This window comes from Neofelis nebulosa, chromosome X (genome assembly GCF_028018385.1).
Source record: "Neofelis nebulosa isolate mNeoNeb1 chromosome X, mNeoNeb1.pri, whole genome shotgun sequence".
Taxonomy (NCBI): Eukaryota; Metazoa; Chordata; class Mammalia; order Carnivora; family Felidae; genus Neofelis; species Neofelis nebulosa.
This window is the reverse complement of record NC_080800.1, coordinates 75,610,317-75,626,204: the sequence shown is the minus strand read 5'-3', so window position 1 is coordinate 75,626,204 and position 15,888 is coordinate 75,610,317.

Here is a 15,888-nt window from a genome sequence, read left to right as displayed (position 1 = left end):
GCACAGGAGACTGTAGAGCAGAGCAAACCAGCCCACCCTCGGCTATGCTGCTCTGAGAGGGCTGCCTGAACAGCATGATTTGGGACATGATTTGGGGAGGAGAGATTAGGGTGTCACCATTTTCCTCCCCATAACCAACATGGTGGGGCTTCAGGGAACAGGGAAGCAGCCCTCAGTGGAGGCAGAACCACTTACACAAAACTCCACTACTCTGAGCCTAGTAACTGCGTATCTACTGGAGGGAGATTGACACTCACTGAACCAGTCAGCCCCTCCTCCAGACCAGGACAACCACCATTTCCAAGGCACCAACAGGCAAATGTCCTGTGGATTTGTATGTTAGTATGTTTTATTGTTGTTGTTGTTGCTCCTGCTACTATTGTGGTTTTCTTTTTATTATTATTATTATTTTCTTTTCTTTCTTTCTCTCTTTTCCCTGCCTTATATTTCTACTCTCCTATTTTAAGTCTGTTATTTTGTTGTTGTTGTTTAATCAGGCATATTAACTCTATTCTTTTTACTTCTTTTATGTATCTCCTTATTTTCTTCTCTCTCTTTCTGGATTTAGCCCTATAGTTTCTTTGATTATCTGCCTGGTCTTTCTATCTGCCTTATCGTTCCTCTTGTAGTTTAGAATAAGGTTTCATTTCCTCCCCTTCTCCTTTTTTCCAAGGTTATTTCAACGAACAAATCAAAGTACACCTGGTGGATGTTCCAATCCACCTCTATGAGTAGTGAGATAAAGCAGCCAAAACACAACAGCAGAGTGCATGTAACACACTCCAAAACCATTTCCTGAAGTTCCAGGCCCTGGACAGTGTATGTATGACCCCTACCTAATATTGTAGTACTCACAGGTGCAAGATATGTAACAAGCAATTAAAACATGTAAAGAACAGAAAACTAGCCAAAATGACCAAACAGAAAAACTTTTTGCAAGATAAATTCCAGGAAGAAATTACAGGTAGAAAATTGCTCAAAACCGATATAAACAATATATCTGATCAAGACTTTAGAATCACAGTTATAATACTAATAGCTGGACTTGAAAAAAGAATAGAATACACAAGAAAAATTGATTGCTGCAGTGACTGAGAAACTAAGAAATAGTCATGATGAATTAATAAATGCTATATATGAAGTACAAAATAAACTGGTTGCAGTGGCAGCAAGGATGGGAGAAGCAGAGGAGAGAATAGGTGAAATAGAAGATAAAATTAAGGAAAATGGTGAGGCTGAAAAAAAGGAGAGAAAGAAAATTACTAGGCCATGAGAGAAGAATGTAAGACCTAAGTGATTCAATGAAATGAATTAATATCCATATCACAGGAGTTCCAGAACAGGAAGAGAGAAAGAAAGGGGGAAAAGATTTATTTGAACAATTTATAGCTGAGAACTTTCCTAATCTGGGGAAGGAAATAGGCATCCAAGTCCAGGAGCACAGAGAACTCCCTTCAGAATCAACAACTGGTCAACACCACGACATTTGATAGCGAATCTGGCAAAATACAAAGATAAAGAGAATTTTGAAAGCAGCTAGGGAAAACGGGACTTACCCTACAAGGGTCGACACATAAGTGTAGTAGCAGATTTATCCACTGAAACTCAGCAGGCCAGAGGGAGTGGCAGGAAATATTCAATGAGCTGAAAAGGAAAAATATGCAGCCCAGAATCCTTTATCCAGCAAGGCTGTAATTTAGTATAGAAGGAGAGATAAAAGGTTTCCCAGACAAACAAAATCTAAAGGAGTTCATGACAACTAAACCAGCCCTGCAGGAGATCCTAAGGGGGACTTTATGAGTGGAAAGCAGCAAAGACTACAAAGGATCAGAGTCAACATCACAAGCACGAAACCTATGGATAACACAATGATGCTAAATCCATACCTTTAATAGTCACTCCGAATGTAAATGGACTAAATGCCCCAATCAAAAGACATAAGGTATCAGAATGGATAAAAAAAACAAGATCCATATATATGATGTCTACAAGGGACTCATTTTAGATCTGAGGATACCTTCAGATTGAAAGTGAAGGGATGGAGAACTGTCTATCATGCTATGGGATATTAAAAGAAAGCTGGCATAGCCATACTTATATCAGACAAACTATATTTTAAAATAACTACAGTACCAAGAGATAAAGAAGGACATTATATCATAATTAGGGGGTCTATCCATCAAGAAGAGCTAACAATTATAAATGCTTAAGCCCCCAATGTGGAATTATAGGGGACTTTAATAATCCACTTACAACAGTGGACAGATAATCTAGGCATAAATAAACAAATAAACAAAACCTAACTTCATACCTTAAAGAACTAGAAGCAGCGCAGCAAAGAAACCCCAAAGCCAGCAGAAGAAGAGACATAATAAAGATTAGAGCAGAAATAAACAATATAGAATCCAAAAAACAATAAAAAAGAGAACAGATCAATGTATCTAAGAGCTTTTTTTTTTAAAGAGTAAACCAAATTGGAAAACTCCTAGCCAGACTTCTCAAAAAGAAAAGAGGACCCAAATAGATAAAATCACAAATGAAAGAGGAGAGATCACAACCAATACCACAGAAATACAATTATTAGAGAATACTATGAAAAATTATATGCCAACAAATTAGATAAAATGGACAAATTCCTACACACCCACACAGTACCAAAACTCAAATGGGAAGAAATAGAAAACTTGAAAAGACCCATAACCATGAAGAAATTGAATTTATAATAAAAAGTCTCCCAACAAATAAAGGTCCTGGTCCAGATTACTCCCCAGGGGACTTCTACTAGACTTGTAAAGCAGAGTTAGTACCTATTCTTCTGAAGCTGTTCCAAAAAATTGAAACAGAGGGAAAGCTTCCAGACTCATTCTATGAAGCCAGTATTAGCTTGATTCTGAAACAAAGACCCCACTAAAAAGGAAAATTACAGGTCAATATCTCTGAGGAACACGGATACTAAAATTCTCAACAAGATACTAGCAAATCGAATTCAACAGCATATAAAAATTATTCACCATGATCAAGTGGGATTCATTCCTTGCCTACAGGGCTGGTTCAATATTTGTAAACCAATCAATGTGATTCATCATATTAATAGAAGAAAGGGTAATAACCATATGATCTTGTTAATATATGCAAAAAAAGTATTTGTTAAAATACAGCATCCTTTCTTAAAAGAAATCCTCAAGAAAGTTAGGATAGAAGGAACATACCTTAACATCATAAAAGCCATATGTGAAAGTCCCACAGCTAATATCATCCTAAATGAGGACAAACTGAGATCTTTCCCCCTGAGATAAGGAACAGGACAGGGATGTTCACTCTCACCATTTTTGTTTAACACAGTGTTGGAAGTCCTAGCCTCAGTAATCAAACAACAAAATAAAATGCATCCTTGGGGCACCTAGGTGGCTCAGTCGGTTAAGCATCCAAGTTGGGCTCAGGACATGTCCTCACAGTTTGTAAGTTTGAGCCCTGCATCGGGCTCTGAGCTTATAGTTCAGAACCTAGAGCCTGCTTTGGGTCCTGTGTCTCCCTCTCTCTCTGTCCCTCCCTCGTTTGCACTCTGTCTCTCTTTCTCTTAAAAATAAATAAACAGTAAAAAAATGCATCCAAATTGGCAAAGAATTCAAACTTTCAGTTTTCAAAGATGACATGATATTCTACATGGAAAACCCAAAAGACTCCACCAAAAAACTTCTAGAACTGAAACATGAATTCAGTAAAGTTGTGGGATATAAAATCAATTGCATTTCTATACGCCAATAATGAAGCAACGGCAAGAGATATTAAGGAATCCATCCAATTTAAAATTAAATCAAGAACCATAAAATACTTAGAAATTAACCTAACCAAAGGTCTGTATGCTGAAAAGTATAGAAAGCTTATGAAAGAAATTGAAGAAGAAACAAAGAAATGGGAAAACATTCAATGCTCATGGATTGGAAGAACAAATATTGTTAAAATGTCGATACTACACAAAGGAATCTACACATTCAATGCAATCCCAATAAAAATAGCACCAGTATTCTTCTCGAAACTAGAACAAGCAATCCTAAAATTTGTATGGAACCACAAAAGACCCTGAAGAGCCAAAGTAATGTTGAAAAAGAAAACCAAATCTGGAGGCATCACAATCCCAAACTTTAGCCTTTACTACAAAGCTATAATTATAAAGGCATATGGTATTGACACAAAAACAGACATACAGACCATTGAAATAGAATAGAGAACCCAGAATTGGACCCACAAATGTATGGCCAACGAATCTTTGATAGAACAGGAAAGAGTATCCAATGGAAAAAAGGCAGTCTCTTTAGCAAATGGGGCTGAGATAACTGGACAGCAGCATGCAGAAGAATGAAACTGGGCCACTTTCTTACACCACACAAAAAGAGAAATTCAAAATGGACGAAAGACCTAATTGTGAGACAGGAAACCATCAAAGTTCTAGGGAGAAAAAAAAAAAAACAGGCAACAACGTCTTTGACCTAGGCCACAGCAACTCCCTACTTGACACGACTCCAAAGGCAAGAGAAATAAAAGCAAAATGAACTATTGAGACCTCATCAAAATAAAATCTTCTGCACAACAAAGGAAACAATAAACAAAACTAAAAGGCAACCAGCGGAATGGGAGAAGGTATTTGTAAATGACATATAGGGTAAAAAGAGTTAGTATCCAAACTCTATAAAGAACTTACCAAACTCAACACCTGAAAAACAAGTAATCCAGTGAAGAAATAGGCAGAAGAAGTGAACAGACATTTTTCCAAAGAATACACCCAAGTGACTAACAGACACATGAAAAGATGCTCAACATTGCTCATCATCGGGAAAATACAAATCAAAACTACTGGTACTATTGAGATACTACCTCACACTAGTAAGAGTGGCTAAAATTAACATCTCAGGAAACAACAGATGTTGGCAAAGATGTAGAGAAAGGGGAACTCTCTTACATTGTTTGTGGGAATGCAAACTGGTGCAGCCACTCTGGAAAACAATGTGGAGGTTCCTAAAAAAAAATTAAAAATAGAATTACCCTATGACCCAGCAATAGTACTAATAGGAATTTATCCAAAGGATACAGGAGTGCTGATTCATAGCGGCACATGTACCCCAATGTTTATAGCAGCACTGACAACAATAGCCAAGGTGTGGAAAGAACCCAAATGTCCATCAACTGATGAATGGAAAAAGATGATGTGGCATATATATCTACAATGGAACACTATTTGGCAATGAAAACAAATGAAATCGTGCCATTTGAAACAATGTGGATGGAACTGGAGGGCATTATGCTAAGTGAAATAAGCCAGTCATAGGAAGACAGATATCATATGTTTTCACTCATATGTGGATCTTGAGAAACTTAACAGAAGACCATGGGGTAAGGGAAAGAAAAAAAAATAGTTACAAATAGAGAAGGGGGCTAACCATAAGAGACTTTTAAATACAGAAAACAAACTGAGGGTGCAAGGAGTGGAGGTCGCGGGGAGGGGGAAGGAAATGGGTGATGGGCATTGAGGAGGGCACTTGTTGGGATGAGCATTGGGTGTTGTATGTAAGAGATGAATCACGGGAATATACTCCCAAAGCCAAGAACAGACTGTATACACTGTATGTTAGTTAACTTGACAATAAATTATACAAAAAAAGAGAGAAAAGAGAGTTTGAAATATCTAAACTACCTCCTTGTTGATTGAAACTTGTGAGACAAATGTTAATCTTGCACTGCACTTCATGCTGTATAGTCTGGTGTGAGTAAATATTACATGCTATAGAATATTTTATGGCAGAGATTACATAGCTAGTATTATTGTACATCAATGTGCATCTATAAAAGTTCAAAGATTTAAAAGGTATGTAGCAATTCAACATGTTCAGGGATTTCTGAAAGGTGTACATATTGATTGAACTCTTCCTGTGGCATTCATTTCCCAGGGGCATGGGCTGAGATTCACAAAATTCATGCTAGTATTTGAATGTAAAAGAAATTAAATGGAAACCATAATCATACATATTATAAAGCATTCAAATTTAAACATATTTGAGCCTGAACTTCTAGAGGTTTTTAGGGAGATATTAATTCACCCTAGTCTCTAAACGCTGTACTTTTCATTCTTCATAGACTAATAAACAGTCTTATGTCCTCCTTATATAATTATCATATGTTGCATACTTCAATGTTTTAAGTATTGAAAAAAATCCAATATTCTGTGTTGATGCATTTAATAAGATTGTGCAGAGAACAGTATTGTACATGTGAAAATCAGTATCATTCAAACGAAACGTTTATAATTATAGTTTGAGAAAAAATTACTTAACAGGTATTCAAATACAAAGAGTACAAGAGATTAGCCCTATATCTTCTTTAATGTTAAGTCTGTGTGTAATGATAGAAAGCACGTAGGTTTTGTCCAGATAGACGTAAATTTGTCTTCTCCATCAGTCACTGACTGTGTGGCCTTGGCCAAGCTTCTCACCCACTCTAAGGCTCTGTTTCTTCATTTGAAAAGAGAGCTTAAAGTACCTACCATTTTGATGAAGCCCCAATAGTTCATGTTTGTTTGTTTTTTTCCTTGCCTTCAGAGACGTGTCTAGTAAGAAGTTGCTATGGCCAAGGTCACAGAGGTTGCTGCCTTTGTTCTCTAGGATTTCGATGGTTTTCTGTGTCACATTTCAGTCTTTCATCCATTTTGAATTCATTTTTATTTTTGTATATGGTATAAAAAGTGGTACAATTTCATTCTTCTGCATGTTGCCAGACAGTTTTCCCAGAACCATTTGCTGAAGAGATTGTCTTTTCTCCATTGGATATTGGTTCCTGCTTTGTTGAAGATTAGTTGACCATATAGTTGTGGGTCCATTTCTGGGTTTTCCATTCTGTTCCATTGATCTATGCGTCTGTTTTTGTGCCAGTACCATACTGTGTTCTTGACTACAGCTGTGTAATATAGATTGAGTCCAGAATTGCGATGCCTCCAGTTTTGTTTTTTCTTTTTCAGAATTGCTTTGTCTATTTGGATTTTATTTTTTGATTCCCTACAAATTTTAGGACTTTTTGTTTTAGCTCTGTGAAGAATGGTGTTTTGATAGGAATTGCATTAAATGTGTAGATCTCTTTGGGCAGTATAGACATTTTACCAATATTTGTTCTTCCAATCCATGAGCATGGAATGCTTTTCCACTTCCATGTGTCATCTGCAATATCTTTCACAAGTCTTCCATAGTTTTCAGACTACAGATATTTTGCCTCTTATTTAGGTTTATTTCTAGATATATTATTGTTTTTGGTATAATTGTAAATGGGATTGATTCCTTGATTTCTATTCCTCTGCTTTGTTAGTGGTGTACAGAAAGGCAACAGAGTTTTGCATATCGATTTTATATCCTGAGACTTGGCTGAATTAATGTATTAGTTCTTACAATTATTTGCTGGAGTCTTTCGGGTTTTCTACATTGAGTATCACGCCATCTGCAAATAGTGAAAATTTGAATTCTTTGCTTATTTGTCTGCTCTTTATTCCTTTTTGTTGTCTGATTTGTGAAGCTTGCACTTCCAGTAATATGTTAAATAGTAATGGTGAGAGTGGGCATCCTTGTCATGTTACTGACCATAGGAAAAAGGTGTTCAGTTTTCCCCACTGAGGATGATATTAACTGTGGGTCTTCCATATATGGCCTTTATCATGTTCAGTTATGTCCCATCTATCCCTACTTTGTTGAGGGTTTTTATCAAGAAAAGATACTTTATTTTGTCAAATGCTTTTTTTTCTGCATCTATTGAGAGGATCATGTTTCTTATCCTTTCTTTTATTAATGTGGTGTATCACATTGAATGATTTGGAAATATTGAACCAGTCCTGCAAGCCAGGTGTTCCTGGTGAATGATTCCTTTAATGATTTGCTAATATCTTGTTGAGAATTTTTGCATCCGTTTTCATCAGGGATATTGACCTGTAATTCTCCTTTTTAGTGGGGGCTTTGTCTCTTTTGGAAACAAGTGAATGCTGGCTCTCTAGAATAAGTTTGGAAGTTTTCCTTCCATTTCTATTTTTTAAAAAGTTTAAGAAGAATAGGTATTAACCCTTATTTACTTTTTTAAATTTTTTAATGTTAATTTATTTTTGAGAGAGAGAGAGACAGAGACAGAGACAGAGACAGAGTATGACTGTGTGTGGGGGGTGCAGAGAGAGAGAGAGAGAGAGAGAGAGAGAGAGAGAATCTGAAACAGGGTCCAGGCTCTGAGTTGTCAGCACAGACTGGCACAGGGCTCAAACTTGGAACAGTGAGATCATGACCTAGGCTGAAGTCAGATGCTTAACTGACTGAGGCACCCAGGCACCCCAGTATCAACTCTTCTTTAAAGGTCTGGCATAATTCCCCTGGGAAGCCATCTGGCCCAGGAATCTTGTTTGTTGGGAGGTTTTCGATTAGTGATTTAATTTCTTTGCTGGTTATGGGTCTGTTCAAATTTCCATTTCTTTCTGTTCTGCTTTCATAGTTTCTGAATTTCTAAGAATTTGTTCATTTCATCCAGATTGCTCAGATTGTTGGCATATAATTATTCATAGTATTCTCTTAAAATTGTTTGTATTTCTGTGATGTTGGTTGTGATCTCTCCTCTTTGAATGGTGATTTTATCTATTTGGGTCCCTTCTCTTTTTGATAAGTCTTACTAGGGGTTTATTAATTTTGTTTATTCTTTCAAAGAAATATGTCTTAGTTTCACCGATCTGTTTTGCTGTGGGTTTTGTTTGTTTGTTTGTTTCTATATCATTTATTTTTGCTCCAATCTTTATTATTTACTTTATTCTGCTGGCTTTAGGCTTTATTTGCTGTTCATTTTCTAACTCCTTTAGGCATAGGTTAGGTGTGTATTTGGGACTTTCTTACTTCTTGAGATAGGCCTGAATTGCAATGTATTTTCCTTTTAAGACTGCCTTTGCTTTATCCCAAAGGGTTTTGACTGTCATATTTTTATTTTCATTTGCTTCCATGTATCTTTTTCATTTCTTCTTTAATTTCCTGGTTGACCCATTCATTCTTTAGTAGAGATATTCTTTAATCTCCATGTATTTGAGGGCTTTCTAACTTTTTTTTTCTTGTAGTTGCCTTCTTGTTTCACAGCGTTGTGATCTGAAAATATGCATGGTATGATCTCTATCCTTTTGTACTTGTAGAGGGTTCATTTGTGATCCAATATGTGATCTATTCTGGAGAAAGTTCCATGTGTACTTGAAAAGAATGTGTGTTCTGCTGCTTAAAATGAAATATTCTGAATGTATGTGTTAAGTACAATTGGTCTACTGTGTCATTCAAAGCCACTGTTGTTTACTGATTTTCTGTTTTGCCGATCTGTCTGTTGCTGTAAGTGGGGTGTTAAGGGACCTAATATTATTGTATTATTATCAAATAGTTTCTTTATGTTTGTTGTTAATTAGTTTATATATTTGGTTTATTCCAAGTTGAGGCCATAAATATTCACAATTGTTAAATCTTATTGATGGATAGATCCCTTAATTATGATATAATGTCCTACTTCAACTCTTATTACAGTCTTTGTTTTAAAGTCTAGTTTGACTACATCAAAAAAAAAAAAAAAACTTCTTCATTGTGAAGGAAACAATCAATAGACCAAAAGACAACCTACTGAATGGGAGAAGATATTTGCAAAGAACATATCTGATAAAGTGTTAGTATCCCAAATCTTTAAAGAACTTATTGAACACAATACCCAAAAAACAAGCAACCTAGTTAATACCTGAACAGAAGATAAAATAGACAATTTTCTAATGTAGACATTCAGATGACTAGCATACATATGAAAAGATGCTCAACATCACTCATCATCAAGGAAATACAAATTGAGACCACAATGAGAGATCACCTCACACTTGTCAGAATGGTTAAATTAACAACACAAGAAATAACAAGTGTTTGTGCAGATTCAGACAATGGGGAACCCTCTTGCACTATTGGTAGTGCAAATTGGTGCAGCCACTCTGGGGAACTATATGGAAGTTCCTCAAAAAACTAAGAATATAACTACCTTATGACCCAGCAATTGCACTATTAGGTATTTACCTAAATGATACAAAAATAAAGATCTGAAGAGGTACATGCACCCAATGCTTATAGCAGCAGTAGCAACAATAGCTAAATTATATAGAGAGCCCAAATGTCCATCAATCGATGAATGGATAAAGAAGTGTGTGTATATATATATATATATATATATGCACACACACACACACACACACACAGAAGAATATTACTCAGTCTTCAACAAGAATGAAATCTTGCTATTTGCAACCATGTGGATGGAGCTAGAATGTTATTATCCTAAGCAAAATAAGTCAATCCGAGAAAGACAAATACCATATGATTTCACTCATATGTGGAATTTAGAAAACAAAACAGAGGAACACATGGGAGAGGGGAGAAGAAGAGAGGGAAACAAACCACAAAAGTTTCTTAATGATAAAGAACAAAGTGTTGATAGAGGGAGGTGTGTGTGAGGTTGGCTAGATGGAGATGTTACTAAGAAGGCGCTTGCAGTGAGCACTGAGTGTTGCACATAAATGATGAATCACTGAATTCTACTCTTGTAACCAGTATTACGTGGTATGTTGGCTAACTAAAATTTAAATCAAATTAAACAAAATGTAAAAGTACCTACCATTAGGCAAAGTATTTTGTAATATCCCTTTCATATAGAAGGAACTCTTGCAAAACTACAGCCAAACTACTATATTCTATGGAATACAGACCACAGAGATGCTATCTTTTTCCCTCTTTTGCTACTATCACTGAATTGCTTTTGAGTATTTGGAGATTGTGCCAGATATGCTCCTTAAAATAATAATTATCGAGGGGTGCTGAGTGGCTCAGTCGGTTAAGCATCCAAATCTTGGTTTCAGTTCAGGTCATGATCTCAGGGTTCATGAGATTGAGACCTGCATCAGGCTCTGCACTGACATCTCGGAGCCTGCTTGGAATTCTTTCGCTTCTCTCTCCTTGTTCTTCCCTGTCCTCACTCTCTCTCCCTCTCAAAATAAATGAACATCTTAAACAATATTTATTGATACAATTTGTTAAAATATTAACCTGCAAAATCAAGTAACAGGTATTTGGAAAGCAACAGAAAGCACATCTAGATAAGTATTAAATAGAAAATAGAGGCTGCATAGGTAGTTGCATTTTATACCAGCTGTTACTAGCTTGGGGAAATTTCCCTGTCAGTGAGAAGTGCACTGTTAACAAGTGATTTCCTTTGTTTCCTTTGTAGAGAGAGAGTCCTATTTTATTACATAAATAGTAGGAGTTATAGGTTTACATTTTGGTTTTATTTATTCAAAATTGTTTCTTTTACTGTGGTAAAACATAATATAAAATTTAACATTTTAACCATTTTTATTGTGGTAAAATATATATGAAATAAAAATTTACCATTTTAAACATTTTAAGTGTAAATTTCAGCGGTATTAAGTGTGTTTACATTGCTGTGCAACCATCACCACTAACCATATGCAAAAGAATAAAGTTGTACCTTATCTTACAACATATGCAAAATTAACTTTTCATCTTCCCAAACAAAACCTCATACCAATTAAACAACAATTCCTCATTCCTCTATCCCCCCAGCTCCTCACAATCACCATTGTACTTTATCTATGAATTTGACTACTCTAGGTACTTCATATAACTGGAACCACGAGGTATTTGTCTTTTTCTGGATGGCTTACTTCACGTAGCATAATGTCTTCAAGGCTTATGCATGTTGTATTATGTGTCAGAATTTTATTCCTTTTCAAGGCTGAATAACCTTCAATTTTAAGTGTATACCACATTTTGTGTTTCCATTTATCAATTGATAGTTTTTCTTTTTCAGCTTTTGTGTATTGCAAAGGTACTGCCATGAACACAGGTGTACAAATACCTGTTCAAGTCCTTGCTTTCAATTATTTTGTGTATAAACCCAGAAGTGGAGTGGCTAGATCGTATAGTAATTCTGTTTTTAATGTTTTGAGCAGCTATCATTTGTTTTCTACAGGTGCTTCAGGGTTTTACATTTCCACCGACAATATACAAGGGTTCCAAATGCCCTACAATTTTACCAACATTTGGGGTTTTCTTCTGTGTTTTTTCTGTGTTTTTTTTTAATAATAGCCATCCTAAAAGTATATGAGTAGTATTATATTGTGGTTTTGACTTACAGTCCATTTCTCTAAGGAATAGTGATGTTGAGCATCTTTTCACATACTTATTCACCATTTCTACACTATTTTTGGAGAAATGCTTATTCAAGTCTTCTACCCATTTTTTAATTGGGTTGTTTAGGATATTTTGTGGTAATTGTTGTTGAGTTGTAGAAATTCTTTGTATATTCTGTATATCGACCCCTTACCAGATATATGATCTGTAAATATTTTCTCCTATTCCATGGGTTGATTTTTCACTCTTTTTATAGTGTAATTTATTGCAAAGAAGTTTTTAATTTTAATGTAGTCCCATTTACCTATTTTTTGTTTTTACTATTGCTTTGTGCCATATGCAAGAAATTATTGAAAAATTCAATGTCATGAAACATTTCCCCTAGTTTTCTTCTTAGAATTGAATGCATTCTCTTACATTTAGGTCTCTAATTCACTTTGAGTTGATTTTGTATATGATGTAAGATAAGGATACAACTTCATTCTTTTGCATATGTTTATCTGGTTTTCCCCAACATCTTTGTTGAAAAGACTATTGATTCCTCAATTACTGGTCTTGGCGTCCTTGTAGAATATCATTTGACTATACATTTGAGGATTTGTTACTGGAATTCATTCTATTCCATTGGTCTATATATCTATCTTTATATCATTAAAACTCTCTTTTGATTTCTATAACTTTGTAGTCCGTTCTGAAGTCAGGAAGTATGAGACTTCCAACTATGTTCCTCTTTTTCAAGATTGTTTTGGCTCTCCAAAGCCCCTTGAAATTCTGTATAAATTTTAGGATACATATCTGTATTTATGCAAAAAAAAAAGATTTTGCAAGTGATTGTATTGAATCTGTATATCACATTGGGTGGTATTGATATCCTAACTATATTAAGTCTCCTATTCCATAAACATAGGTTATATTTATTTGTGTCTTCCTTAATGTCTTCCACACCATTTTTTTAGTTTTTAGTCTATAAGTTCTTCACTTCCTTGGTTAAGTTTATTTAGGAGTAAATATTCTCAAATTTTATTTAATTTGAATATTTTATTTCTAATTAGTATTTTTATTTTTGACACTATTGTGAATTAAATTGTTTTCTTAGTTTCCTTTTCATATATGTCAGTTTCAGTATATAAAAACTGATATTTGTGTGTTGATATTGTATTCTGCAACTTTGTTGAATTTATTAGTTATATCACATTTTTATATGAAATCTTTAGAGTTTTCTACATGAAGATCACTTTGAGAACAGAGATAATTTTACCTCTTCTTTTCCAATTTGGATGCCTTTTTATTTGTTTCTCTTGCCTAATAGGTCTCATTAGGATGTTCAATACTATGTTGAATAAAAGTGACAAAATTAGCCTAGGAGTTAAAATGATAAGGTAGAAGATAATCTCTATGTTACTTGATGTTTGCTGCCAGACAGTGTTATTAATGATGAAAATCAAAACTCTGATCAAAATTGCAAGTAACAACCTCCTACATTCAATACTAAGGACTAGTTCTACATACAGAAGGCAATGGATGCATAAGTGATACATGGGAAGAGTTCAGGGTGTAAAAACAACTTATCAAATAACCACCATTTCCACTTCTACACTTTCACACCCATGGTGTCTCATGACAATTACTAACTACAGTTATTAAAGAATTATTCTTTCTATAAGCCAATGTATTAAGAGCAATACCTGAATAACATATAATTTTACCTGAGGGAGGGGGGAACCAAAAATATGAGGCATGGGATCATTATGAATGAAGCTAAACAGCTAGAATCCCATGAAATGTATAAGTAAGATAAAGACCATTATAAAAGGAGATAGGATAGAAAAAAAAAAATCTGTTCTAATTCAAATTTTGTGTTATCTGAGAGGAAATGTCATTGAGCTTCCAATCAATAGATTTGGTTCTAGGGGCGCCTGGGTGGCGCAGTCGGTTAAGCGTCCGACTTCAGCCAGGTCACGATCTCGCGGTCCGTGAGTTCGAGCCCCGCGTCAGGCTCTGGGCTGATGGCTCGGAGCCTGGAGCCTGTTTCCGATTCTGTGTCTCCCTCTCTCTCTGCCCCTCCCCCGTTCATGCTCTGTCTCTCTCTGTCCCAAAAATAAATAAAAAAACGTTGAAAAAAAAAATTAAAAAAAAAAATAGATTTGGTTCTAGTCTTGCCTCTGAAATAAACAAGTTGTTACCTTTCCTTTCTAGGTCTTAGGTTCCTCATATGTAAAATTATGTAGATGGAGTATATGATCTCTAAATTATCAGCTAGCATTAATGTTTCAGAACAGAAATCTCAAAAAAAACCTTTTATTACATAATTGGGCTAAATATGCTTCATGGGAGGTGAACGTACTCTAAAGTGAATAGGCTTCATCAGTTTACAATCTGCTTTTGTAACTACAGCTCTCCCTCTAATGTTCAACTCAGCAGGGCGATGAATGACAACAGATGTGCAATAGCCTACAATAATATATTTTCTTTTTCTATAATAAGTGTTCCTTTAGACATTCAAACAGAAGTTTTTTGTTGGTTTGGTTTCTCCAGGTGAGGAAGGAAAATTTAAAGCTATTCTTACTTTCTCATTCTTATATTACTTATGCTTTCCACCTTTGAGCTTTCAAATTTAATTATACTGGTAAATTGGCAGAATAAAGGGGTGTAGAATTAAGGTGTTGACTTTGAAGAAGAGCTGGGTTAGCAAATGTGTAATAAGCCCTGCATTTGAGGCTGAGAAGATTACATATATGTTATATCAAAAATCATAAATAAAAAATCATAAAAAACGTTGTTCCTCAACAAGTAAGACCTGCTCACTGAGAAAGTCCTTGCTGGAAAATCGAAAATGAAGACTACTTTCCAGAATTTGCTCTCTACACTCACTAGTCCTGAGGATGCTACTCCTGAACCCAGAGAGGACCCACTCGTGACCCTGGCCAAGTACTTAATCGGTGATGAATTTCTAAGATTCAGCACTGCTAGTGGAAATGGTGCCACTACTGCCACCCCCACTTCACTTGTGCTGTGGACACCAAGAACATTAGCTGTGTGTTCAACCACTGCTGTGACATCTTTCAGCGCATGCACCTTCCTCAGCACAAGCTGCTCTAAGAAGGGAACACCCAAATTTATTTAAAGTCTCAAGCACAATTAATTAAGAGTGAAACATAATTGTACACGCAGTTGATCCCCCATCATAGGGCATGATTAACGATGCAAACTTTTTTTTTCCCTCCCCCGGAGTGATTTTGTGAAACCCCCTCTTCCCTTCTGGTTGCTTAAATATTCTAAATTTAGAAAGTTTAAGGCAGCCTACAGAGAAAATGAAAAAGGCCACAAAAGTTCCCTCTCTCTTTCAGTAAATAAAATAACAGCAGCAAACAGAAATAATGAAATAAAAGAAATAAATGGAATAAATATTTTCTTGTGCAGCATTAAAATCTCAAAATAAACACTAAATTTGAGGGGAAAAAAGACCTCCCTGTATTGGCTTCTCCTCAGGAGAAAGTAAATAATGTTTTTCAAAATATTTGAGAATGTCCTATTCTATTTTTCCCAATAAGCAATACACACAAAGAGACAATAAAAAATAATCCACTTCAGAATATTTATGACAGGGCTTGAAAGCTTATTGAAAAGCAAACTTATCCCCTACAGTTTTGAATAAAACCAGAAGGTCACT